Source organism: Oreochromis aureus, linkage group 2, assembly GCF_013358895.1.
Source record: "Oreochromis aureus strain Israel breed Guangdong linkage group 2, ZZ_aureus, whole genome shotgun sequence".
Lineage (NCBI taxonomy): Eukaryota > Metazoa > Chordata > Actinopteri > Cichliformes > Cichlidae > Oreochromis > Oreochromis aureus.
The window spans coordinates 32954084-32981948 of NC_052943.1; the positions used below are offsets into that span (position 1 = coordinate 32954084).

The following is a 27865-nucleotide window of genomic DNA, read 5'->3' on the forward strand; positions in this document are numbered from 1 at the left end:
CCAACTTCCTGAGATACCTTATGTTAGCGGAATGAATGTGTGAGACATTGAGGCATGCTAAAATCCCGGCACCAAAGCATTGTACAATAAAATAATGTGAATAATACATAAATATAAATAAAAGATATTCCTTTACACAGTATAGGGTACATAATACTCCACAGGCCGTAACACTGTAATATAAATAAAATGATAAATGATCATTTTAAATGATAAAAATGATAATCAAATAATAAGAAAAAGCAAAGTGAAAAATAAATGTTATCCACATGAACTAAATTAAAAATGATGTTTATCTTTTGATAATGTAACACAGCCTTTGTCCCAACCAGGACTGGAACCTGCGCTCAGACGGTGCGATTTGATTGGCTGATTCTCCGTTACACCCATACGCCATGGGCCAAAGTACAAAACTATCAAGAACCCCCTCCTTGCACTGGTTGCATAAATTTCAGGTGGCATTTTTAAAACATGCCATGACATAACACACAGCTGCTATAATCACAAAGGGGGTCAAATGTCAATTATCGTTATAGGTTCTTGCTATATGTTATGTCTTAAGGGCCTAAGTTCCCTTACTGCTGGAACAAGACCTCAAGCAATCCTAAGGCTAATTAGCACGGCTAGCATTTTAAAAAACATTTGTTAAATGTCTGTGCTAGCATATAGCTGTATTACAGCATGGTAAGTAGCGAGAACGCTAAGTTTTTGTTACCTTTGAAAAGAAAAATGTGAAGACGTAATATTAGCATATGCTAATGTTATTCACTCAAGCAAACATCTCAGGTACTGACTTGCTGCTTTCTAATATCTGTGTTTATTTCTGGATATACCTACATGGTTATTAGACATCCCACATAAAGGGTAACAAAGGCAGTAACTATAAATGACCATAACTTTACTGTAAATTACATTGCGATGGGCTCAATTCATATAGTTCTATCACGTGCACACGCATGTTAGCAACCGTAACCACGGGCCGCTGTAGGTATATGAATGCTGCACAAGGTTCCAGTCGTCCCTTTACACTTGCTCTTGGACTTGTCTTGACCTGCTCCAAGCTCAGCTTGTGGATAGATAACGTTTGGAGAATATTTCTACAGAAAGCGGATTTTACTAGAAAGCGACAACAACTACTGCATCTTTGGATCTTTTGTACTCATGTTTCATCATCACAGCAAAGCTTGAAGATGGCTCGTCGTGGACCCCGACTCGTCGACAGTCACCTGGTACAAAATTTCAAAAATTTCTTCAATTATTTTAAGAGTCACTAGATGACTATAATAATTTAACAAGTTCCAGTGTGAATATCAAGTTTTAATGTGATCAAAATAAGTGTATTCCAAGACTTTTCCCGGTAAATTGCTTGTATGCTTTAAATTTTCCAGGAGAGGTGTAGAATTTATTACCGACTGGTGTATGAATGTGAAAAAATGTGTTACTTTGATTTAAAGCCTTCAAATTTGACACTTTTTTCAAATGAAATGGTTAAAATTAGCTTAACATTAGTAAAAAAGCCCCCCTACCCCAAATATACATATATGTGTATATCGGTTTCTATGGTAACAGCAACGGTAGAACATATGTAAACAAACCAGATCCCCTGTAGGTCCTAACATCATTTTCTTCTCTGGATCAAAGGCTTCACTTAAATAAACTATAACTATAACTTTTGTAAGCTACATAATGCGATTAGTTAGTTATAAATCAGGGGTCGGCAACCCTAGGCACGTGCCACCGTTGGCACGCGAAGGATTAACTGATAGCACGCACGACCGTAGCTGGACTGGCCATCGGGCATAAGGGCATTTGCTCGGTGGCCCGATTATTATTATTATTATTTTTTTGGTGGTGGACTGACCAGAAGCTGATCGGTGTGTAAAAATAACTCAGTTGTTTGGTGGTGGCTATGGCGGAGCTTCCACAGATTCAGTAAAATTAACAAGTGGTGGAGGCCAGCAGGTGGATGAGGGAAGGGGAGGCAGGACAGTTAAAATGCATCCATAGACTCGAGACACAATGCATTTTTGGGACTTTCAGGTGTATGGACCAATGTTTTATTTTCTGATCAAACCAGAAATCTTTAATGAGCAGCTAGATTTGTCTGGCATTAACTGGCTGAGTTAATGCCAGTTAATGCGACATCGAAGCAGCTGGAATCTACAGCTGTGCATGTTCATGGAGCTTGCATTTTCACCTGCGGGACATCACTACCTGACAAGTTTAACTGTCTTCAGAACATTGCAGAGGCCTTATTGACAGTATTTGGCTCTACATATCTGTGTGAGCAGATTTTCTCTCACATGAGTGTCCTCAGGTAGCTGTCTGAATGTTGGACACTCGGAGACCTGTGTCTCTGAGTGGGAGACCAGAGATCACATTAACATGTGTGTCTCTGTATTAACAAACATACCATATTGGCCCAGTTTATTTTTCTTATCTTATCATTGTTGTGAGGAGACCATAAATAGCATTTGTATTTTCTGTTGTACAGTTCATTTGCTGTTATGGAGTTCTTGTTATGAATAAAAAGTGTCTTTTTTTTGTTTCAAAATAGCTGATAACTATTCGCTGATAGCTGCCAACATTTGCAAACAAATATAATTCTATAAAGTGGTTCTATATAATGTGTAACTGTTAATATAGAGCGTTATTAAATTTATTGCTAATGCAATCATATGGCACACTGACTTCTGAGGAAATTTTAAATGGCACTCGCCATCAAAAAGGTTGCCTACCCCTGTTATAAATTATAAGTAGTTATAAATTTACTGTAGAATATTTATATAATAAGGTATTCATGCCCAGTTCTTTACAAATCAATACCTATTATCCATTACCTACTCGAACGCAGTGTTTGCATAAAGGTTTAAAAAGAACAAATAAACAAAATGGACGTATACAAAATACAATACTGTTACCTTAACAGGGTAGTGTGCACAGAGTGAGCTGCCTTGGCAGAGATTTGGTGCTCTTTTTTTAAAAATGGATGCTTCACTTAATGATTGTGGACATAGTTGACATCTTGTTTTCTTCTCACATGAACAAGTAAAGTGTCATTCAGTCTGATATAAATGTAGCCTGTAGCTTTAGCACTGGGTGTTTACTACATTCCTAATGTTATTTTAAACTTGTTTCCTTACAGGCTGTCTTGACTACATTGTTGAACGTCCCGAGAACGAGGCCTTTCTGAAGTCATGAGGATCCTTGATGACACTCTCCTGAGCGCCATCTCTTCTGATGAAGCATGGGACACTGAAACCGAGCGTGTCAGTAAAGGTGAGTACATCGCCCTCTCCCCCTCCCCCTCTTCTCATGAAGAACTGGATGCTGATGTGTGTCAGTGAAGTGGAAGGTGAGTACCCCCACCTCCCTTTCTTTTTCAGCACTGAGGTCTGAGGTCTGCTTATGTAAATATCTTGTACTTGTTTTTACACCTTTTAATGTTAAAGTTGACCTTTGACCTTTTCAGTGTTGGAAAGACACTTTCTTGCACTGAGGTCTGCTTATTCAGGGCTCTTGTACTTGTTTTTTACCTAGCCCGAAAGTCCCGACTTTGATTTTTTCCAGTCGGGCTACCAAAATCCTTCTCAGCCCTGCCCGTCCGGGCTATCATAGGAAGAAAAAAATCTGTCAATGATTTTGCATTTTCTTTCAAAATGTAGCTGAGTAATTATGTTATTGGCATCGATGAGCCACTGTCATTATGTGACATATTGAAATCGCGTTTGAATTTGTGCTTGTTTTTTGCTTTCACTTTTTCACTTTGCGATCGTGCGAACTGTGTGTGAGAGAGCGGCAGCACTGATGGGTGAGTGACGATTAATTGCGCATAATTCCTCTGACGTCGTCTTATCACTCTCATTAGCTTACTATTCAAACGTGACAAGTGAAATCTCCCACAGCAAGCTTAAACACGTGAGAGGTTGATTGCGCAGAGAATCGCTGACCGTTATGTAAGTACCTGTGTAAAAGCAGCAGGATTTACGCTGGAATTTTAGTTCTGCTGAGCCAAATAAGACAGGTCAGGGTGAAGAAGGCACAGCCAAATAAAAGCCTACCACAAAACGGAAAAGTTATGACAAATCAGACTATGAGGCAAAAAGAAAGCTCAGCTTTTTTGGTTTCATGGACAAAAAGAATTTATGTGGCTGGAATATGACGAGCTAAATACATTGTTTCTGCCGGGTGTGTCGTGAGTTTCATTTCATTTGAGTCGACAAGCGCCTTTGTAACTGGGACCAGTAATTTGAAGAAAGACCCCATCAGAACCCATGAGAAATGCAAGAAATGCATTATTGCCCAGTCTGCAATATCTTTCCCAGAACAAACAGCAATTGCAAAAAATAAACCAAGCAGAAACAGAAGTCCTGAAAAATCTTTCAAAAGCGTACTATGTTGCAAAGAGTGAACCACCATTGGCCAAATTTAGCAGTTTTTGCAAACTTCAAAAAGCAAATGGCCTCGATCTTGGTTCCCCTTTACCTCTTACCCTTGACTTCAGTGGAAATTTCAGATTCAGGATCTGACACAGACTGATTCATGTTCTACACAGTTCTTGCAAGTTCATAGAAATTTCTGTTCAATTAGAAACAAGTATTTGAGTTGATGATTGTAATTTTTATACAGTTGTTGTGATTTGTATTTTAACAATTTTCTGATAAATTTGTTTCCGTTACAATTTTATACTTTAATGTATAATGTATGATATTATAATATTATATTATTCCTTTACAATATTATACTTTAATCTATAATATTGTAAAGTTGAAACAGAACATTAAAAAAAATTGCTCTCTTTTTTATTCGGCTACTTAAATTTATTTTGGGCTAAAACTGAAGAGTGCCTGCCCGAAGGGCTACCAGAGATTTTGAAATTTTGCGAGCCCTGTTATTGTAAATATCTTGTACTTGTTTTTACACCTTTTAATGTTAAAGTTGACCTTTGACCTTTTCAGTGTTGGAAAGACACTTTCTTGCACTGAGGTCTGCTTATTGTAAATATCTTGTACTTGTTTTTTTACACCTTTACCTGTTAAAGTTGACCTTTGACCTTTTCAGTGTTGGAAAGACACTTTCTTGCACTGAGGTCTGCTTATTTTCAGTGTTGTAAATATCTTGTACTTGTTTTTACACCTTTTTTTGTTAAAAGTTGACCTTTGACCTTTTCAGTGTTGGAAAGACACTTTCTTGCACTGAGGTCTGCTTATTGTAAATATCTTGTACTTGTTTTTACACCTTTTACACCTTTAAGTTGACCTTTGACCTTTTCAGTGTTGGAAAGACACTTTCTTGCACTGAGGTCTGCTTATTGTAAATATCTTGTACTTGTTTTTACACCTTTAAAAAGTTGACCTTTGACCTTTTCAGTGTTGGAAAGACACTTTCTTGCACTGAGGTCTGCTTATTGTAAATATCTTGTACTTGTTTTTACACCTTTAAAGTTGACCTTTGACCTTTTCAGTGTTGGAAAGACACTTTCTTGCACTGAGGTCTGCTTATTGTAAATATCTTGTACTTGTTTTTACACTTTTAAAGTTGACCTTTGACCTTTTCAGTGTTGGAAAGACACTTTCTTGCACTGAGGTCTGCTTATTGTAAATATCTTGTACTTGTTTTTTACACCTTTAAACTTGACCTTTGACCTTTTCAGTGTTGGAAAGACACTTTCTGGAAAGACACTTTCTTGCACTGAGGTCTGCTTATTGTAAATATCTTGTACTTGTTTTTACACCTTTAAAGTTGACCTTTGACCTTTTCAGTGTTGGAAAGACACTTTCTTGCACTGAGGTCTGCTTATTGTAAATATCTTGTACTTGTTTTTACCTTTAAATTTGAGTTGACCTTTGACCTTTTCAGTGTTGGAAAGACACTTTCTTGCACTGAGGTCTGCTTATTGTAAATATCTTGTACTTGTTTTTACACCTTTAATGTTAAAGTTGACCTTTGACCTTTTCAGTGTTGGAAAGACACTTTTTGCACTGAGGTCTGCTTATTGTAAATATCTTGTACTTGTTTTTACACCTTTTTGCACTGTTAAAAAGTTGACCTTTGACCTTTTCAGTGTTGGAAAGACACTTTCTTGCACTGAGGTCTGCTTATTGTAAATATCTTGTACTTGTTTTTTGACCTTTAAAAAGTTGACCTTTGACCTTTTCAGTGTTGGAAAGACACTTTCTTGCACTGAGGTCTGCTTATTGTAAATATCTTGTACTGTGTACTTGTACTTGTTTTACACCTTTAAAGTTGACCTTTGACCTTTTCAGTGTTGGAAAGACACTTTCTTGCTCTGAGGTCTGCTTATTGTAAATATCTTGTACTTGTTTTTACACCTTTAAAGTTGACCTTTGACCTTTTCAGTGTTGGAAAGACACTTTCTTGCACTGAGGTCTGCTTATTGTAAATATCTTGTACTTGTTTTTACACCTTTTAATGTTAAAGTTGACCTTTGACCTTTTCAGTGTTGGAAAGACACTTTCTTGCACTGAGGTCTGCTTATTGTAAATATCTTGTACTTGTTTTTACACCTTTTAAAAAAGTTGACCTTTGACCTTTTCAGTGTTGGAAAGACACTTTCTTGCACTGAGGTCTGCTTATTGTAAATATCTTGTACTTGTTTTTACACCTTTAATGTTAAAGTTGACCTTTGACCTTTTCAGTGTTGGAAAGACACTTTTCTTGCACTGAGGTCTGCTTCTTTGAGGTCTGCTTATGTAAATCTTGTACTTGTTTTTTTTACACCTTTTAAAAAGTTGACCTTTGACCTTTTCAGTGTTTGGAAAGACACTTTCTTGCACTGAGGTCTGCTTATTGTAAATATCTTGTACTTGTTTTTACACCTTTAAAGTTGACCTTTGACCTTTTCAGTGTTGGAAAGACACTTTCTTGCACTGAGGTCTGCTTATTGTAAATATCCTGTACTTGTTTTTACACCTTTAAAGTTGACCTTTGACCTTTTCAGTGTTGGAAAGACACTTTCTTGCACTGAGGTCTGCTTATTGTAAATATCTTGTACTTGTTTTTACACCTTTTAATGTTAAAGTTGACCTTTGACCTTTTCAGTGTTGGAAAGACACTTTCTTGCACTGAGGTCTGCTTATTGTAAATATCTTGTACTTGTTTTTACACCTTTAAAGTTGACCTTTGACCTTTTCAGTGTTGGAAAGACACTTTCTTGCACTGAGGTCTGCTTATTGTAAATATCTTGTACTTGTTTTTACACCTTTTAAAAGTTGACCTTTGACCTTTTCAGTGTTGGAAAGACACTTTCTTGCACTGAGGTCTGCTTATTGTAAATATCTTGTACTTGTTTTTACACCTTTAAATGTTGACCTTTGACCTTTTCAGTGTTGGAAAGACACTTTCTTGCACTGAGGTCTGCTTATTGTAAATATCCTGTACTTGTTTTTACACCTTTTAAAAAGTTGACCTTTGACCTTTTCAGTGTTGGAAAGACACTTTCTTGCACTGAGGTCTGCTTATTGTAAATATCTTGTACTTGTTTTTACACCTTTTAAAAAGTTGACCTTTGACCTTTTCAGTGTTGGAAAGACACTTTCTTGCACTGAGGTCTGCTTATTGTAAATATCTTGTACTTGTTTTTACACCTTTTTTACACCTTTTTTGTTGACCTGACCTTTGACCTTTTCAGTGTTGGAAAGACACTTTCTTGCACTGAGGTCTGCTTTTCAGTGTGTAAATATCTTGTACTTGTTTTTACACCTTTTTGTTTTATGTTAAATGTTGACCTTTGACCTTTTCAGTGTTGGAAAGACACTTTCTTGCTCTGAGGTCTGCTTATTGTAAATATCTTGTACTTGTTTTTACACCTTTTAAAGTTGACCTTTGACCTTTTCAGTGTTGGAAAGACACTTTCTTGCTCTGAGGTCTGCTTATTGTAAATATCTTGTACTTGTTTTTTACACCTTTAAAGTTGACCTTTGACCTTTTCAGTGTTGGAAAGACACTTTCTTGCACTGAGGTCTGCTTATTGTAAATATCTTGTACTTGTTTTTTTTTTTTAATGTTTAACCTTGACCTTTGACCTTTTTCAGTGTTGGAAAGACACTTTCTTGCACTGAGGTCTGCTTATTGTAAATATCTTTAACTTGTTTTTACACCTTTAAAAAGTTGACCTTTTCCTTTTCAGTGTTGGAAAGACACTTTTTGCACTGAGGTCTGCTTATTGGAAAGAAATATCTGAGTCTGCTTACTTGTTTTTACTTGTTTTTACAACCTTTAAAGTTGACTTTGACCTTTTGACCTTTTTCAGTGTTGGAAAGACACTTTCTTGCACTGAGGTCTGCTTATTGTAAATATCTGTACTTGTTTTTACACCTTTTTTTACACCTTTAAAGTGACCTTTTTGACCTTTTCAGTGTTGGAAAGACACTTTCTTGCACTGAGGTCTGCTTATTGTAAATATCTGTACTTGTTTTTACACCTTTAAACTTGACCTTTGACCTTTTCAGTGTTGGAAAGACACTTTCTTGCACTGAGGTCTGCTTATTGTAAATATCCTGTACTTGTTTTTGAGGACACCTTTAAATTGTAAATTGACTTGTTTTTTGACCTTTTCAGTGTTGGAAAGACACTTTCTTGCACTGAGGTCTGCTTATTGTAAATATCCTGTACTTGTTTTTACACCTTTAAAGTTGACCTTTGACCTTTTCAGTGTTGGAAAGACACTTTCTTGCACTGAGGTCTGCTTATTGTAAATATCTTGTACTTGTTTTTACACCTTTTAACTTTAAAGTTGACCTTTGACCTTTTCAGTGTTGGAAAGACACTTTCTTGCACTGAGGTCTGCTTATTGTAAATATCTTGTACTTGTTTTTACACCTTTTAAAATGTTGTTGACCTTTGACCTTTTCAGTGTTGGAAAGACACTTTCTTGCACTGAGGTCTGCTTATTGTAAATATCTTGTACTTGTTTTTTTTTTAAATTTTAAAGTTGACCTTTGACCTTTTCAGTGTTGGAAAGACACTTTCTTGCTTGTGAGGTCTGCTTACTGTAAATATCTTGTACTTGTTTTTACACCTTTAACTGAGTTGATTGTAAATTTTTTACCTTTTCAGTGTTGACCTTTCACTTTTGGAAAGACACTGCACTGAGAGATGCTTATTGTAAATATCTTGTACTTGTTTTTACACCTTTTAAAATCTTGTTGACCTTTGACCTTTTCAGTGTTGGAAAGACACTTTCTTGCACTGAGGTCTGCTTATTGTAAAAATATCTTGTACTTGTTTTTACACCTTTAATGTTAAAGTTGACCTTTGACCTTTTCTTTGTTGGAAAACACTCTTGCACTGAGGTCTGCTTATTGTAAATATCTTGTACTTGTTTTTACACCTTTAAACTTGACCTTTGACCTTTTCAGTGTTGGAAAGACACTTTCTTGCACTGAGGTCTGCTTATTGTAAATATCCTGTACTTGTTTTTACACCTTTAAAGTTGACCTTTGACCTTTTCAGTGTTGGAAAGACACTTTCTTGCACTGAGGTCTGCTTATTGTAAATATCCTGTACTTGTTTTTACACCTTTAAAGTTGACCTTTGACCTTTTCAGTGTTGGAAAGACACTTTCTTGCACTGAGGTCTGCTTATTGTAAATATCCTGTACTTGTTTTTACACCTTTTAAGTTGACCTTTGACCTTTTCAGTGTTGGAAAGACACTTTCTTGCACTGAGGTCTGCTTATTGTAAATATCTTGTACTTGTTTTTTTGTAATCTTGTACTTGTTTTACACTTAAAGTTGACCTTTGACCTTTTCTTTGACCTTTGTTGTGTGGAGACACTTTCTTGCACTGAGAGGTCGCTTTATTGTAAATATCTTGTACTTGTTTTTACACCTTTTAATGTTAAAGTTGACCTTTGACCTTTTCAGTGTTGGAAAGACACTTTCTTGCACTGAGGTCTGCTTATTGTAAATATCTTGTACTTGTTTTTACACCTTTTAATGTTAAAGTTGACCTTTGACCTTTTCAGTGTTGGAAAGACACTTTCTTGCACTGAGGTCTGCTTATTGTAAATATCTTGTACTTGTTTTTACACCTTTAAAGTTGACCTTTGACCTTTTCAGTGTTGGAAAGACACTTTCTTGCACTGAGGTCTGCTTATTGTAAATATCTTGTACTTGTTTTTACACCTTTAAACTTGACCTTTGACCTTTTCAGTGTTGGAAAGACACTTTCTTGCACTGAGGTCTGCTTATTGTAAATATCTTGTACTTGTTTTTTACACCTTTAAACTTGACCTTTGACCTTTTCAGTGTTGGAAAGACACTTTTGACTTGCACTGAGGTCTTGCACTGAGGTCTGCTTATGTGTAAATATCTTGTACTTGTTTTTACACCTTTTAATGTTAAAGTTGACCTTTGACCTTTTCAGTGTTGGAAAGACACTTTCTTGCACTGAGGTCTGCTTATTGTAAATATCTTGTACTTGTTTTTACACCTTTAAACTTGACCTTTGACCTTTTCAGTGTTGGAAAGACACTTTCTTGCACTGAGGTCTGCTTATTGTAAATATCTTGTACTTGTTTTTACACCTTTTAATGTTAAAGTTGACCTTTGACCTTTTCAGTGTTGGAAAGACACTTTCTTGCACTGAGGTCTGCTTATTGTAAATATCTGTACTTGTTTTTACACCTTTTAATGTTAAAGTTGGCCTTTGACCTTTTCAGTGTTTGACAGACACTTTCTTGCACTGAGGTCTGCTTATTGTAAATATCTTGTACTTGTTTTACACCTTTAAAGTTGAAAGTTGACCTTTTTTTTTCAGTGTTGGAAAGACACTTTCTTGTTGGAAGACACACTTTCTGCTGAGGTTGTAAATATCTTGTACTTGTTTTTACACCTTTAAAAAGTTGACCTTTGACCTTTTCAGTGTTGGAAAGACACTTTCTTGCACTGAGGTCTGCTTATTGTAAATATCTTGTACTTGTTTTTACACCTTTTAATGTTAAAGTTGACCTTTGACCTTTTCAGTGTTGGAAAGACACTTTCTTGCACTGAGGTCTGCTTATTGTAAATATCTTGTACTTGTTTTTACACCTTTTAAAAAGTTGACCTTTGACCTTTTCAGTGTTGGAAAGACACTTTCTTGCACTGAGGTCTGCTTATTGTAAATATCTTGTACTTGTTTTTACACCTTTAAAAAGTTGACCTTTGACCTTTTCAGTGTTGGAAAGACACTTTCTTGCACTGAGGTCTGCTTATTGTAAATATCTTGTACTTGTTTTTACACCTTTAAAGTTGACCTTTGACCTTTTCAGTGTTGGAAAGACACTTTCTTGCACTGAGGTCTGCTTATTGTAAATATCTTGTACTTGTTTTTGTTTTTACACCTTTAAAGTTGACCTTTGACCTTTTCAGTGTTGGAAAGACACTTTCTTGCACTGAGGTCTGCTTATTGTAAATATCTTGTACTTTTTAATTTTTACACCTTTAAAGTTGTTGACTTTGACCTTTTCAGTGTTGGAAACACACTTTTTGCACTGAGGTCTGCTTATTGTAAATATCTTGTACTTGTTTTTACACCTTTTTGTTAAAGTTGACCTTTGACCTTTTCAGTGTTGGAAAGACACTTTCTTGCTCTGAGGTCTGCTTATTGTAAATATCTTGTACTTGTTTTACACCTTTAAAGTTGACCTTTTTTTTTCAGTGTTGGAAAGACACTTTCTTGCACTGAGGTCTGCTTTTAAATATCTTGTAAATGTCTTAAATATACTTGTTTTTACACCTTTAATTTAAACCTGACCTTTGACCTTTTCAGTGTTGGAAAGACACTTTCTTGCTCTGAGGTCTGCTTATTGTAAATATCTTGTACTTGTTTGTACACCAATTTAAAGTTGACCTTTGACCTTTTCAGTGTTGGAAAGACACTTTCTTGCACTGAGGTCTGCTTATTGTAAATATCTTGTACTTGTTTTTACACCTTTAAACCTTGACCTTTTTGACCTTTTCAGTGTTGGAAAGACACTTTCTTGCACTGAGGTCTGCTTATTGTAAATATCTTGTACTTGTTTTTACACCTTTAAAGTTGACCTTTGACCTTTTCAGTGTTGGAAAGACACTTTCTTGCACTGAGGTCTGCTTATTGTAAATATCTTGTACTTGTTTTTACACCTTTAAAAGTTGACCTTTGACCTTTTCAGTGTTGGAAAGACACTTTCTTGCACTGAGGTCTGCTTATTGTAAATATCTTGTACTTGTTTTTACACCTTTAATGTTAACCTTGACCTTTGACCTTTTCAGTGTTGGAAAGACACTTTCTTGCACTGAGGTCTGCTTATTGTAAATATCTTGTACTTGTTTTTAAATATCACTTGTTTTACACCTTTAAATTGACCTTTGACCTTTTCAGTGTTGGAAAGACACTTTCTTGCACTGAGGTCTGCTTATTGTAAATATCTTGTACTTGTTTTTTTTACACCTTTTAATGTTAAAGTTGACCTTTGACCTTTTCAGTGTTGGAAAGACACTTTCTTGCACTGAGGTCTGCTTATTGTAAATATCTTGTACTTGTTTTTACACCTTTAAATGTTAAAAGTTGACCTTTGACCTTTTCAGTGTTGGAAAGACACTTTCTTGCACTGAGGTCTGCTTATTGTAAATATCTTGTACTTGTTTTTTTTTACCTTTAAAGTTGAAGTTGACCTTTGACCTTTTCAGTGTTGGAAAGACACTTTCTTGCACTGAGGTCTGCTTATTGTAAATATCTTGTACTTGTTTTTACACCTTTAAAGTTGACCTTTTGACCTTTTTTCAGTGTTGGAAAGACACTTTCTTGCACTGAGGTCTGCTTATTGTAAATATCTTGTACTTGTTTTTACAAATATCTTGTACTTGTTTTTACACCTTTTAATGTTTTAAAGCTGACCTTTGACCTTTTCAGTGTTGGAAAGACACTTTCTTGCACTGAGGTCTGCTTATTGTAAATATCCTGTACTTGTTTTTTTTACACCTTTAAAAAGTTGACCTTTGACCTTTTCAGTGTTGGAAAGACACTTTCTTGCACTGAGGTCTGCTTATTGTAAATATCCTGTACTTGTTTTTACACCTTTAAAGTTGACCTTTGACCTTTTCAGTGTTGGAAAGACACTTTCTTGCACTGAGGTCTGCTTATTGTAAATATCCTGTACTTGTTTTTACCTTTAATCTTAAAGTTGACCTTTTCAGTGTTGGAAAGACACTTTTCAGTGTTGGAAAGACACTTTTTTTGACTTTTGCACTTTGACCTTTTCAGTGTTGGAAAGACACTTTCTTGCACTGAGGTCTGCTTATTGTAAATATCTTGTACTTGTTTTTACACCTTTAAAGTTGACCCTTTGACCTTTTCAGTGTTGGAAAGACACTTTCTTGCACTGAGGTCTGCTATTGTAAATATCTTGTACTTGTTTTTACACCTTTTTTACACCTTTAAAGTTGACCTTGACCTTTTCAGTGTTGGAAAGACACTTTCTTGCACTGAGGTCTGCTTATTGTAAATATCTTGTACTTGTTTTTACACCTTTAAATTTGACCTTTGACCTTTTCAGTGTTGGAAAGACACTTTCTTGCACTGAGGTCTGCTTATTGTAAATATCTTGTACTTGTTTTTACACCTTTAAAGTTTAAAGTTGACCTTTGACCTTTTTCAGTGTTGGAAAGACACTTTCTTGCACTGAGGTCTGCTTTTCATTGTAAATATCTTGTACTTGTTTTTACACCTTTTGTTTTATGTTTTAAAGTTGACCTTTGACCTTTTCAGTGTTGGAAAGACACTTTCTTGCACTGAGGTCTGCTTATTGTAAATATCCTGTACTTGTTTTTACACCTTTAAAGTTGACCTTTGACCTTTTCAGTGTTGGAAAGACACTTTCTTGCACTGAGGTCTGCTTATTGTAAATATCCTGTACTTGTTTTTTGTACCTTTAAACTTTTTTACACCTTTTGACCTTTGACCTTTTCAGTGTTGGAAAGACACTTTCTTGCACTGAGGTCTGCTTATTGTAAATATCCTGTACTTGTTTTTTTACACCTTTAAAATGTTGACCTTTGACCTTTTCAGTGTTGGAAAGACACTTTCTTGCACTGAGGTCTGCTTATTGTAAATATCTTGTACTTGTTTTTACACCTTTTACACCTTTAAAGTTGACCTTTGACCTTTTCAGTGTTGGAAAGACACTTTCTTGCACTGAGGTCTGCTTATTGTAAATATCTTGTACTTGTTTTTACACCTTTAAAGTTGACCTTTGACCTTTTCAGTGTTGGAAAGACACTTTCTTGCACTGAGGTCTGCTTATTGTAAATATCTTGTACTTGTTTTTACACCTTTTAATGTTAAGTTGACCTTTGACCTTTTCAGTGTTGGAAAGACACTTTCTTGCACTGAGGTCTGCTTATTGTAAATATCTTGTACTATTGTATTTTTACACCTTTACTAAATATTAAAGTTGACCTTTTGACCTTTTCTTTTCAGTTGGAAAGACACTTTCTTGCACTGAGGTCTGCTTATTGTAAATATCTTGTACTTGTTTTTACACCTTTTAATGTTAAAGTTGACCTTTGACCTTTTCAGTGTTGGAAAGACACTTTCTTGCACTGAGGTCTGCTTATTGTAAATATCTTGTACTTGTTTTTACACCTTTAATGTTAAAGTTGACCTTTGACCTTTTCAGTGTTGGAAAGACACTTTCTTGCACTGAGGTCTGCTTATTGTAAATATCTTGTTGTACTTTTTTTTTTTTACCTTTTCTTGAAGTTGACCTTTGACCTTTTCAGTTGTTGACCTTTTCAGTGTTGGACTTTCTTGCACTGAGGTCTGCTTATTGTAAATATCCTGTACTTGTTTTTTACACCTTTAAAAAGTTGACCTTTGACCTTTTCAGTGTTGGAAAGACACTTTTTGCACTGAGGTCTGCTTATTGTAAATATCCTGTACTTGTTTTTTACACCTTTAAAGTTGACCTTTGACCTTTTCAGTGTTGGAAAGACACTTTCTTGCACTGAGATCTGCTTATTGTAAATATCCTGTACTTGTTTTTAAACCTGTAAAGTTGACCTTTGACCTTTTCAGTGTTGGAAAGACACTTTCTTGCACTGAGGTCTGCTTATTGTAAATATCCTGTACTTGTTTTTACACCTTTTACTGTTAAAGTTGACCTTTGACCTTTTCAGTGTTGGAAAGACACTTTCTTGCACTGAGGTCTGCTTATTGTAAATATCCTGTACTTGTTTTTACACCTTTAAACTTAAAGTTGACCTTTGACCTTTTCAGTGTTGGAAAGACACTTTCTTGCACTGAGGTCTGCTTATTGTAAATATCCTGTACTTGTTTTTACACCTTTAAACTTGACCTTTGACCTTTTCAGTGTTGGAAAGACACTTTCTTGCACTTTGAGGTCTGCTTTTCAGTGTAAATATCCTGTACTTGTTTTTGTACTTGTTTTTAACCTTTTTTAAAGTTGACCTTTGACCTTTTCAGTGTTGGAAAGAGACACTTTCTTGCACTGAGGTCTGCTTATTGTAAATATCCTGTACTTGTTTTTTTGACACCTTTTACTGTTAAAGTTGACCTTTGACCTTTTCAGTGTTGGAAAGACACTTTCTTGCACTGAGGTCTGCTTATTGTAAATATCTTGTACTTGTTTTTTTACACCTTTTGTTTTAACTTTAAAGTTGACCTTTGACCTTTTCAGTGTTGGAAAGACACTTTCTTGCACTGAGGTCTGCTTATTGTAAATATCCTGTACTTGTTTTTTTACAACTTTAAAGTTGACCTTTTTCTTGACCTTTTCAGTGTTGGAAAGACACTTTCTTGCACTGAGGTCTGCTTAGTGTTGTAAGACACTTCCTGTACTTGTTTTTACACCTTTAAAGTTGACCTTTGACCTTTTCAGTGTTGGAAAGACACTTTTCTTGCACTGAGGTCTGCTTTTATTGTAAATATCTTGTACTTGTTTTTACACCTTTTACACTTTGCACTGAGGTCTGCTTATTTGTAATTGACCTTTGACCTTTTGACCTTTTCAGTGTTGGAAAACACTTTCTTGCACTGAGGTCTGCTTATTGTAAATATCCTGTACTTGTTTTTACACCTTTAAAGTTGACCTTTGACCTTTTTCAGTGTTGGAAAGACACTTTCTTGCACTGCTTGACTGAGGTCTGCTTATTGTAAATATCTGTACTTGTTTTTACCTTTTACCTTTAAAGTTGACCTTTGACCTTTTCAGTGTTGGAAAGACACTTTCTTGCACTGAGGTCTGCTTATTGTAAATATCCTGTACTTGTTTTTACACCTTTAAAAAGTTGACCTTTGACCTTTTCAGTGTTGGAAAGACACTTTCTTGCACTGAGGTCTGCTTAAATATCTATCTTGTACTTGTTTTTACACCTTTAAAGTTGACCTTTGACCTTTTCAGTGTTGGAAAGACACTTTCTTGCACTGAGGTCTGCTTATTGTAAATATCTTGTACTTGTTTTTACACCTTTTAAATGTTAAAGTTGACCTTTGACCTTTTCAGTGTTGGTGTTGGAAACACTTCTCTTGCACTGAGGTCTGCTTATTGTAAATATCTTGTACTTGTTTTTACACCTTTTAATGTTTTAAGTTGACCTTTGACCTTTTCAGTGTTGGAAAGACACTTTCTTGCACTGAGGTCTGCTTATTGTAAATATCTGTACTTGTTTTTTGTTTTAAACTTGACCTTTGACCTTTTCAGTGTTGGAAAGACACTTTCTTGCACTGAGGTCTGCTTATTGTAAATATCTTGTACTTGTTTTTTTTTCACCTTTAAAGTTGACCTTTGACCTTTTCAGTGTTGGAAAGACACTTTCTTGCACTGAGGTCTGCTTATTGTAAATATCCTGTACTTGTTTTTTTACACCTTTTAATGTTAAGTTGACCTTTGACCTTTTCAGTGTTGGAAAGACACTTTCTTGCACTGAGGTCTGCTTATTGTAAATATCCTGTACTTGTTTTTACACCTTTTACTGTTAAAGTTGACCTTTGACCTTTTCAGTGTTGGAAAGACACTTTCTTGCACTGAGGTCTGCTTATTGTAAATATCTTGTACTTGTTTTTACACCTTTTAATGTTAAAGTTGACCTTTGACCTTTTCAGTGTTGGAAAGACACTTTCTTGCACTGAGGTCTGCTTATTGTAAATATCTGTACTTGTTTTACACCTTTAAAAAGTTGACCTTTGACCTTTTCAGTGTTGGAAAGACACTTTCTTGCACTGAGGTTGCTTATTGTAAATATCCTGTACTTGTTTTTACACCTTTAAACTTAAAGTTGACCTTTGAACTTTTCAGTGTTGAAAGACACTGTCTTGCACTGAGTCTGCTTATTGTAAATATCTTGTACTTGTTTTTTTAACACCTTTTCAGTGTTGGAAAGACTTTCTACTGAGTCTGCTTATTAAATATTTGACCTTTTTTTTCAGTGTTGAAAGACACTTTTTGCACTGAGGTCTGCTTTGTATATCTGTTTCTGTTTTTACACCTTTTAAATTGTAAATTGACTACACTGACCTTTTCAGTGTTTGTAAATATCCTGTACTTTTTACACCTTTAACTTGACCTTGACCTTTTCAGTGTTGGAAAGACACTTTCTTTTTGCACTGAGGTCTGCTTATTGTAAATATCTTGTACTTGTTTTTACTTTTAAACTTAAAGTTGACCTTTGACCTTTTCAGTGTTGGAAAGACACTTTCTTGCACTGAGGTCTGCTTATTATAAATATCTTGTACTTGTTTTACACCTTTAAATGTTAAAAAAGTTGACCTTTGACCTTTTCAGTGTTGGAAAGACACTTTCTTGCACTGAGGTCTGCTTATTGTAAATATCCTGTACTTGTTTTTACACCTTTTAATGTTAAAGTTGACCTTTGACCTTTTCAGTGTTGGAAAGACACTTTCTTGCACTGAGGTCTGCTTATTGTAAATATCTTGTACTTGTTTTTTACACCTTTTAATTTTAAAGTTGACCTTTGACCTTTTCAGTGTTGGAAAGACACTTTCTTGCACTGAGGTCTGCTTATTGTAAATATCTGTACTTGTTTTTGACACCTTTTAATTTTAAAAAGTTGACCTTTGACCTTTTCAGTGTTGGAAAGACACTTTCTTGCACTGAGGTCTGCTTATTGTAAATATCTTGTACTTGTTTTTACACCTTTTAATGTTAAAGTTGACCTTTGACCTTTTCAGTGTTGGAAAGACACTTTCTTGCACTGAGGTCTGCTTATTGTAAATATCTTGTACTTGTTTTTACACCTTTTAATGTTAAAGTTGACCTTTGACCTTTTCAGTGTTGGAAAGACACTTTCTTGCACTGAGGTCTGCTTATTGTAAATATCCTGTACTTGTTTTTTACACCTTTTTTTAATGTTTGGAAAGTTGACCTTTGACCTTTTCAGTACTTTTTTACACCTTTTAATGTTAAAGTTGACCTTTGACCTTTTCAGTGTTGGAAAGACACTTTCTTGCACTGAGGTCTGCTTATTGTAAATATCTTGTACTTGTTTTTACACCTTTAATGTTAAAGTTGACCTTTGACCTTTTCAGTGTTGGAAAGACACTTTCTTGCACTGAGGTCTGCTTATTGTAAATATCCTGTACTTGTTTTCACACCTGTAAAGTTGACCTTTAACCTTTTCAGTGTTGGAAAGACACTTTCTTGCACTGAGGTCTGCTTATTGTAAATATCTTGTACTTGTTTTTACACCTGTAAAGTTGACCTTTGACCTTTTCAGTGTTGGAAAGACACTTTGTTGCACTGAGGTCTGCTTATTGTAAATATCTTGTACTTGTTTTTACACCTTTTAATGTTAAAGTTGACCTTTGTGCTTTTCAGTGTTGGAAATTAGAGATGGACCGATCCGATATTACGTATCGGTATCGGTCCGATACTGACCTGAATTACTGGATCGGATATCGGCGAAAAATAAAAAATGTAATCCGATCCATTAAATATCAAAAAAGCATCTCACAAAACTTGCAACACGGCGTAACTCGGCTCATAACCGTAGCACGTTGCAGCAGTATGCGTCATGTGATACAGCGCCTGTGTGTATTTGTAGCCTCGCTACCAAACCAGCATTTCATCTCCGAGGAAGTTATCCCAGAGAGAAGTAAAGCAAGTGTTTAAGTTCATCTCTGAATGTTTGTAAAGCATTCCAGCGTTAAGTTTAACAACCGATATATAGCGCGACTGCCTCTTCTCTCTCCCTCTGCTGCTGCTACTTCAATCGTGAAACTGCTTAATGATCAGCTGATCGGCTTTTCTGTCGAGAGTCCGTCTCTCTTCTTTGTTTTTGGCCCACTTCGCGCCAGAAAGAGGAAACCAGCGGCTGAACAACAGCAGCACGTTTAAGCTTGATAAGCTGTTGTTAGAATTTATTTAATATTACTTTCTACACCAGGATCCTTTTCTGCGTAGCTGACGGCTGGTAACTGTGCAGGGGCGGATCTAGCAAAGTTTAGCCAGGGGGGCCGATAGGGCATGAACAGGGAAAAGGGGGCACAAAGACATACTTTTCTTTCTTATTCTCATTTAAAATATGTAGCTTTTAATAAATAATTATCTGAATCTTACACCCAAAGTTTTAATCTGGGTGCACTGGACCTATAAAGACAGGTGGTCGGGTTTTTGTGCTGGACCACACACGCTGGACACGACGCATGAAAGAGGCAATAGATGATCTGCTGCAAAAGTACCATGGGAAGAAGGACATCCTGAAGCTTGTGGATCAAGATTATGCAGACATGGTCCATCGTTCTGCTGCAGATCCCAACAGCCTGCTGCATCCCACATCCAAGGTGCACATATCCCGTTATGTGAAGCACTTGGCTAAGCTTCTCAACACCAATTCATCTTTGAACACAAGCCCAGAAAAACTTCTGGAGACTCAGCAGCTGTGGCACTCATTAACGGAAGGCAGTGAAACAACTAGTGTTCCCGTAGTCACCATAGAGCCTGCCGTCTTTAACCCGCCTCCTCCTGCCCTGTCTGCACCACTGACTCAATAGAGAAGATTGTGGAGGGCATCTTAGAAAAGCAACAGCAGCAGCAGCAGCCTGAGGGAAAAAGAAGGCAGACAAAGACTTGTCTTGCCTGTGGACAGCCCAAGTCTCAATATGAGACACATGGATCCACCGTCCACTATTTTTACCAGAGAGGGCCTGTGCTCTATTTCTATTGTTCCAACAAGGTGCATCAAACTTATGCTGCTGAGGGAATCAGTAACCCGAAAATGCCCTTTGAGGAATTTGCCCAGACAGAATTTTTCCAAAGGGATCTGGATGCTACCAGGAAGAGGTCAGAGGAAAGGATGGAGAAAAAGAGGAAAAGGCCAGAAACCCAACAAACAGGCCGCCTCTGCAGGTTCTGCCACATGGACCTGAAACAGGTTTATAACAGTTTATAGTTTTGTTCTAGTTTCGTAATGTTTATTTTGTTTATATAAATAAAAACTGATTGTAAATATAAAATGTAAATAAATTGTGTTCTGTAAAAGCACAGCTCTCTTCTTTATAACCTCTTAGAGTTCACCTGTATGTTTATATATCTGTGTAAGCTTACCATCAGGTAATCAGTTTTAAAAAGTTGTGAGTGCTGCCCTGAAAGCTTACATATTAATTCTAAATCACTTCATGTAATGATAACAAGCCATCCTTTCTCTAGTGGCGTCTCACAGCTTTTGTCTTTATAATCTTTCTGGTTGATTTATATCATTAGAAACATGACTGATGTCTTTTATCTGTGTGACTGTACAGCCTGTTTCAGACATGACAACCAGACAGTGTCTGAAGTTATCTTTAATACATGCAACACAGCTGGAGATAGTCCAGACACTTTCTCACTTCTGGTGATAATATTTTTGGTTTAGGTATTGTTGCTTGCTGGCTTGAAGCTTATCTACAAAAACAGTTCAATAAGGAAAGATCATGTGGAAAAAACGAACATGATTTATTGAGATACAGAAATAAATGTAACTGTTAGGCACTTAGACTCCAATGACCCATCATAGCAGAAGGAATCTCAGCAGTGGCAGGATTTTGCACAACAACAACAACAACAACAACAACAATCTTTATTTATAGAGCACATTTAAAAACCAACGGTATACCAAAGTGCTTAACAAAGAGCAAGGAAATAACACAAGTATTATAAGGCCTTAATAAAAGTGTGAGATTATGTTCACAGGAAAATGCCACAAATACACAATGGTAATATAACATACACAGCACAAATAAAAGCATAATAAAACACCAGTCAAAGAATGAGTAGGAAATTTAAAAGAATAAATCTATGCAACAACTGCAAGCATTAACAGGTAGAAAAGGCAAGATTAAACAAATACGTTTTGAGCCGTGATTTAAAAGATTGAATAGAATCAGACGCCCGGATCCCAATCGGAAGGTTGTTCCACAACTCTGGTGCAGCCAGGGCAAACGCCCGGTCACCTCTAGACTTCAGCCGAGATCTAGGCTGCACCAATAGTAACTGAGTAGATGATCTCAGAGCCCTGGCAGGAACATATGAGTTAAGGAGTTCCTTAAGGTAGCTCGGTGCTGTATTGTTAGTGATTTTAAAAGTAAGCAGCAAAATTTTAAATTGGATACGGTATTTCACAGGCAGCCAGTGCAAATCGGCTAGGACGGGAGTGATGTGGGCAAACTTCCTAGTTTTGGTTAGAATGCGTGCTGCAGCATTTTGGACTGTCTGCAATCTATGAAGGAGGGCAGAATGGAGACCAAAATAGAGTGAGTTGCAGTAGTCCAGCCTCGAGGTCACAAAGGCATGCCCCACCCCAGAGTCAACATGCTGGTAGTGATGAAGATGGAGGCTGGGACAGGGTTCCAAGTGACCACGGTGAGGAGGAGAAAGGAGAGGAGGCGGGCTGCATGGCTGAGGATCTGAAACGCAGAATAGCAGAAGCAGAAGAGCAACAGATTTAAAGCATGCAGAGTGGAGGCTGAGTTGCTTGGAGAAGGCAGGCAAGAGCATAACTGGAAGAAAGTAATGAAGCCAGTACTGAGTTTGTGCTGGAAAATGAATGTGCTTTCAACACCATCAGGCCGACCCTCCTGGGTGATAAGTTAACAGCGATGCAGGTGGATGCTTCTCTGGTGCCCTGGATTGTTGATTACCTGACAGGAAGACCACAATATGTACGTCTCCCACAGTGTGTGTCTGACAAGGTAATCAGCAACACAGGGGCACCACAGGGGACTGTCCTCTCCCCCTTCCTCTTCACCCTCTACACCACAGACTTCAGCCACTGCACAGAGACCTGCCACCTTCAGAAGTTTTCTGATGACTCTGCGGTGGTTGGATGCATCAACAGGGATGATGAGACAGAGTACCGGGCTGTGGTCGACTCCTTTGTCACGTGGTGTGAGCAGAATCATCTGCAGCTCAACGTGGCAAAGACTAAGGAATTGATAGTGGACTTCAGGAAGACCAGGAAACACTTGACCCCTGTTTCAATCCAAGGGGTCAGTGTTGACATTGTGGAGGACTATAAATACCTTGGAGTACACATTGACAATAAACTGGACTGGGCTAAAAACACCACAGCACTTTACAGAAAGGGCCAGAGTCGTCTCTATTTTTTGAGGCGACTGAGGTCCTTCAACATCTGCCAGAAAATGCTCAGGATTTTCTGCGAGTCTGTTGTGGCCAGTGCGATCCTCTATGCCGTTGCATGCTGGGGGAGCAGGCTGAGGGTCGCAGATGCCAACAGACTCGATAAACTGATTCGTAAGGCCAGTAATGTTGTGGGGATGGAGCTGGACTCCCTCAAGGTGGTGTCGGAGAGGCGGATGTTGTCCAAGATAAAGACAATGTTGGATAACACCTCCCACCCACTCCATGACATGCTGGTCAGTCACAGGAGCACGTTGAGTGAGAGACTGAGATTACCGAAAAGCACCACTGAACGGCACAGGAAATCATTCCTGCCTGTGGCCATCTCCCTGTACAACTCATCCACTTAACACACTGTTTACTGCAACAGCTACACCCTTCTTGCACATGTTCTTTTTCAGCTATTTATTAATAGTGACTTTTATGTATATATATATATATATATACCTGAATATATTGTGCTATTCTTAGTTAGTGTATTGTCTGTCTTTGTTAATGTTTGTTTATAATGGAGCACTGTAACGAAAAATAATTTCCCCTAGGGATCAATAAAGTATTCTGATTCTGAATAGATATAAACTAGCAGCCACCAGGAAGCAGACAAATGACTTATTACAGATCTTCCTTATTGAAATTATGCATAAGCTTAATTTTCTATGCCATCAGAATGTATCTGAATTATAGTTTTAACTTTAACCTTTGTATTAAAAGTTGGATGTCTGCATAACTGAAGAGTATGTCTGGTCTGTATCATCTCAAAACTGTGACGATACAGTTTTGAGATGATACAGTTTATTCTGAGTTATATACTTTGTGACAGTTGTTGTGGACGTTTCCATTAAATAAAGCCTACAGACAACGGTAGGATGTAGCTAACATCCTTTCATCAAAAACAGCAAAACCTACTTGGTGAGAGCAGCCATCGTGGGTTAAACCCAAGGCAGAGTCTCTGCTGAACCCAACACAGCCTTGGGTTTAAACACCTTCTACAGAACCAAAAGGCAGTACACCGCTGTTTTCACACCTTTGGTCTTCCCCCAGAGAAAAGTTCACACTCCCTTGCTTCCTCTTACAGTGGAGAAGACAAAAGATTAACTCTTCCTGTGTGAACGCCTGCTTCCAACTTCCTGAGATACCTTATGTTAGCGGAATGAATGTGTGAGACATTGAGGCATGCTAAAATCCCGTGGCACCAAAGCATTGTACAATAAAATAATGTGAATAATACATAAATATAAATAAAAGATATTCCTTTACACAGTATAGGTACATAATACTCCACAGGCCGTAACACTGTAATATAAATAAAATGATAAATGATCATTTTAAATGATAAAAATGATAATCAAATAATAAGAAAAAGCAAAGTGAAAAATAAATGTTATCCACATGAACTAAATTAAAAATGATGTTTATCTTTTGATAATGTAACACAGCCTTTGTCCCAACCAGGACTGGAACCTGCGCTCAGACGGTGCGATTTGATTGGCTGATTCTCCGTTACACCCATACGCCATGGGCCAAAGTACAAAACTATCAAGAACCCCCCTCCTTGCACTGGTTGCATAAATTTCAGGTGGCATTTTTAAAACATGCCATGACATAACACACAGCTGCTATAATCACAAAGGGGGGTCAAATGTCAATTATCGTTATAGGTTCTTGCTATATGTTATGTCTTAAGGGCCTAAGTTCCCTTACGAAACAAGACCTCAAGCAATCCTAAGGCTAATTAGCACGGCTAGCATTTTAAAAAACATTTGTTAAATGTCTGTGCTAGCATATAGCTGTATTACAGCATGGTAAGTAGCGAGAACGCTAAGTTTTTGTTACCTTTGAAAAGAAAAATGTGAAGACGTAATATTAGCATATGCTAATGTTATTCACTCAAGCAAACATCTCAGGTACTGACTTGCTGCTTTCTAATATCTGTGTTTATTTCTGGATATACCTACATGGTTATTAGACATCCCACATAAAGGGTAACAAAGGCAGTAACTATAAATGACCATAACTTTACTGTAAATTACATTGCGATGGGCTCAATTCATATAGTTCTATCACGTGCACACGCATGTTAGCAACCGTAACCACGGGCCGCTGTAGGTATATGAATGCTGCACAAGGTTCCAGTCGTCCCTTTACACTTGCTCTTGGACTTGTCTTGACCTGCTCCAAGCTCAGCTTGTGGATAGATAACGTTTGGAGAATATTTCTACAGAAAGCGGATTTTACTAGAAAGCGACAACAACTACTGCATCTTTGGATCTTTTGTACTCATGTTTCATCATCACAGCAAAGCTTGAAGATGGCTCGTCGTGGACCCCGACTCGTCGACAGTCACCTGGTACAAAATTTCAAAAATTTCTTCAATTATTTTAAGAGTCACTAGATGACTATAATAATTTAACAAGTTCCAGTGTGAATATCAAGTTTTAATGTGATCAAAATAAGTGTATTCAAGACTTTTCCCGGTAAATTGCTTGTATGCTTAAATTTTCCAGGAGAGGTGTAGAATTTATTACCGACTGGTGTATGAATGTGAAAAAAAAAGTGTTACTTTGATTTAAAGCCTTCAAATTTGACACTTTTTTTTTCAAATGAAATGGTTAAAATTAGCTTAACATTAGTAAAAAGCCCCCTACCCCAAATATACATATATGTGTATATCGGTTTCTATGGTAACAACAACGGTAGAACATATGTAAACAAACCAGATCCCCTGTAGGTCCTAACATCATTTTCTTCTCTGGATCAAAGGCTTCACTTAAATAAACTATAACTATAACTTTTGTAAGCTACATAATGCGATTAGTTAGTTATAAATCAGGGTCGGCAACCCTAGGCACGTGCCACCGTTGGCACGCGAAGGATTAACTGATAGCACGCACGACCGTAGCTGGACTGGCCATCGGGCATAAGGGCATTTGCTCGGTGGCCCGATTATTATTATTATTATTTTTTTGGTGGTGGACTGACCAGAAGCTGATCGGTGTGTAAAAATAACTCAGTTGTTTGGTGGTGGCTATGGCGGAGCTTCCACAGATTCAGTAAAATTAACAAGTGGTGGAGGCCAGCAGGTGGATGAGGGAAGGGGAGGCAGGACAGTTAAAATGCATCCATAGACTCGAGACACAATGCATTTTTGGGACTTTCAGGTGTATGGACCAATGTTTTATTTTCTGATCAAACCAGAAATCTTTAATGAGCAGCTAGATTTGTCTGGCATTAACTGGCTGAGTTAATGCCAGTTAATCATTTTGTCGAAGCAGCTGGAATCTACAGCTGTGCATGTTCATGGAGCTTGCATTTTCACCTGCGGGACATCACTACCTGACAAGTTTAACTGTCTTCAGAACATTGCAGAGGCCTTATTGACAGTATTTGGCTCTACATATCTGTGTGAGCAGATTTTCTCTCACATGAGTGTCCTCAGGTAGCTGTCTGAATGTTGGACACTCGGAGACCTGTGTCTCTGAGTGGGAGACCAGAGATCACATTAACATGTGTGTCTCTGTATTAACAAACATACCATATTGGCCCAGTTTATTTTTCTTATCATTGTTGTGAGGAGACCATAAATAGCATTTGTATTTTCTGTTGTACAGTTCATTTGCTGTTATGGAGTTCTTGTTATGAATAAAAAGTGTCTTTTTTTTGTTTCAAAATAGCTGATAACTATTCGCTGATAGCTGCCAACATTTGCAAACAAATATAATTCTATAAAGTGGTTCTATATAATGTGTAACTGTTAATATAGAGCGTTATTAAATTTATTGCTAATGCAATCATATGGCACACTGACTTCTGAGGAAATTTTAAATGGCACTCGCCATCAAAAAGGTTGCCTACCCCTGTTATAAATTATAAGTAGTTATAAATTTACTGTAGAATATTTATATAATAAGGTATTCATGCCCAGTTCTTTACAAATCAATACCTATTATCCATTACCTACTCGAACGCAGTGTTTGCATAAAGGTTTAAAAAGAACAAATAAACAAAATGGACGTATACAAAATACAATACTGTTACCTTAACAGGGTAGTGTGCACAGAGTGAGCTGCCTTGGCAGAGATTTGGTGCTCTTTTTTTTAAAAATGGATGCTTCACTTAATGATTGTGGACATAGTTGACATCTTGTTTTCTTCTCACATGAACAAGTAAAGTGTCATTCAGTCTGATATAAATGTAGCCTGTAGCTTTAGCACTGGGTGTTTACTACATTCCTAATGTTATTTTAAACTTGTTTCCTTACAGGCTGTCTTGACTACATTGTTGAACGTCCCGAGAACGAGGCCTTTCTGAAGTCATGAGGATCCTTGATGACACTCTCCTGAGCGCCATCTCTTCTGATGAAGCATGGGACACTGAAACCGAGCGTGTCAATAAAGGTGAGTACATCGCCCTCTCCCCCTCCCCCTCTTCTCATGAAGAACTGGATGCTGATGTGTGTCAGTGAAGTGGAAGGTGAGTACCCCCCCACCTCCCTTTCTTGCACTGAGGTCTGCTTATTGTAAATATCTTGTACTTGTTTTTACACCTTTAAAGTTGACCTTTGACCTTTTCAGTGTTGGAAAGACACTTTCTTGCACTGAGGTCTGCTTATTGTTAATATCTTGTACTTGTTTTTACACCTTTAAAGTTGACCTTTGACCTTTTCAGTGTTGGAAAGACACTTTCTTGCTCTGAGGTCTGCTTATTGTAAATATCTATGTACTTTTAATGTTTTTGACCTTTGACCTTTTCAAAGTTGACTGCTTTGACCTTTTCAGTGTTGGAAAAGACACTTTCTTGCACTGAGGTCTGCTTATTGTTAATATCTTGTACTTGTTTTTACACCTTTAAAGTTGACCTTTGACCTTTTCAGTGTTGGAAAGACACTTTCTTGCTCTGAGGTCTGCTTATTGTAAATATCTTGTACTTGTTTTTACACCTTTAAAGTTGACCTTTGACCTTTTCAGTGTTGGAAAGACACTTTCTTGCTCTGAGGTCTGCTTATTGTAAATATCTTGTACTTGTTTTTACACCTTTAAAGTTGACCTTTGACCTTTTCAGTGTTGGAAAGACACTTTGTTGCACTGAGGTCTGCTCATTGTAAATATCTTGTACTTCACTGTTAGACTTTTCATCGCCACTTTACGGTAACATACTGGCGTCACTGTTGCCAGCGTCATACCGTGACGCCGTGTTACGGTAGCTTACCGTTGTGCAGGATGATACCGTTTT

The 27865-nt window shown here is 37.0% G+C and overlaps 2 long non-coding RNA genes across 3 annotated transcripts; one reads left to right on the forward strand and one right to left on the reverse strand.

The window, feature by feature from the left end:
* Positions 1-690: 690 nt before the first annotated feature.
* LOC120443366 lies at positions 691-27194 on the forward strand. Its single transcript, XR_005615388.1, has 3 exons — positions 691-1229; positions 3146-3279; positions 26897-27194. It is a non-coding gene; the product is annotated as an uncharacterized LOC120443366 (long non-coding RNA).
* Positions 20136-25429, reverse strand: LOC120443367. Of its 2 annotated transcripts, none has more exons than XR_005615389.1 (2): positions 25351-25429; positions 20136-21903 (listed from the first exon to the last, which is right to left on the reverse strand). It is a non-coding gene; the product is annotated as an uncharacterized LOC120443367 (long non-coding RNA). The 2 variants fall into 2 exon arrangements; XR_005615390.1 differs by lacking the exon at positions 25351-25429 and adding an exon at positions 24470-24545.
* Positions 27195-27865: the final 671 nt, after the last annotated feature.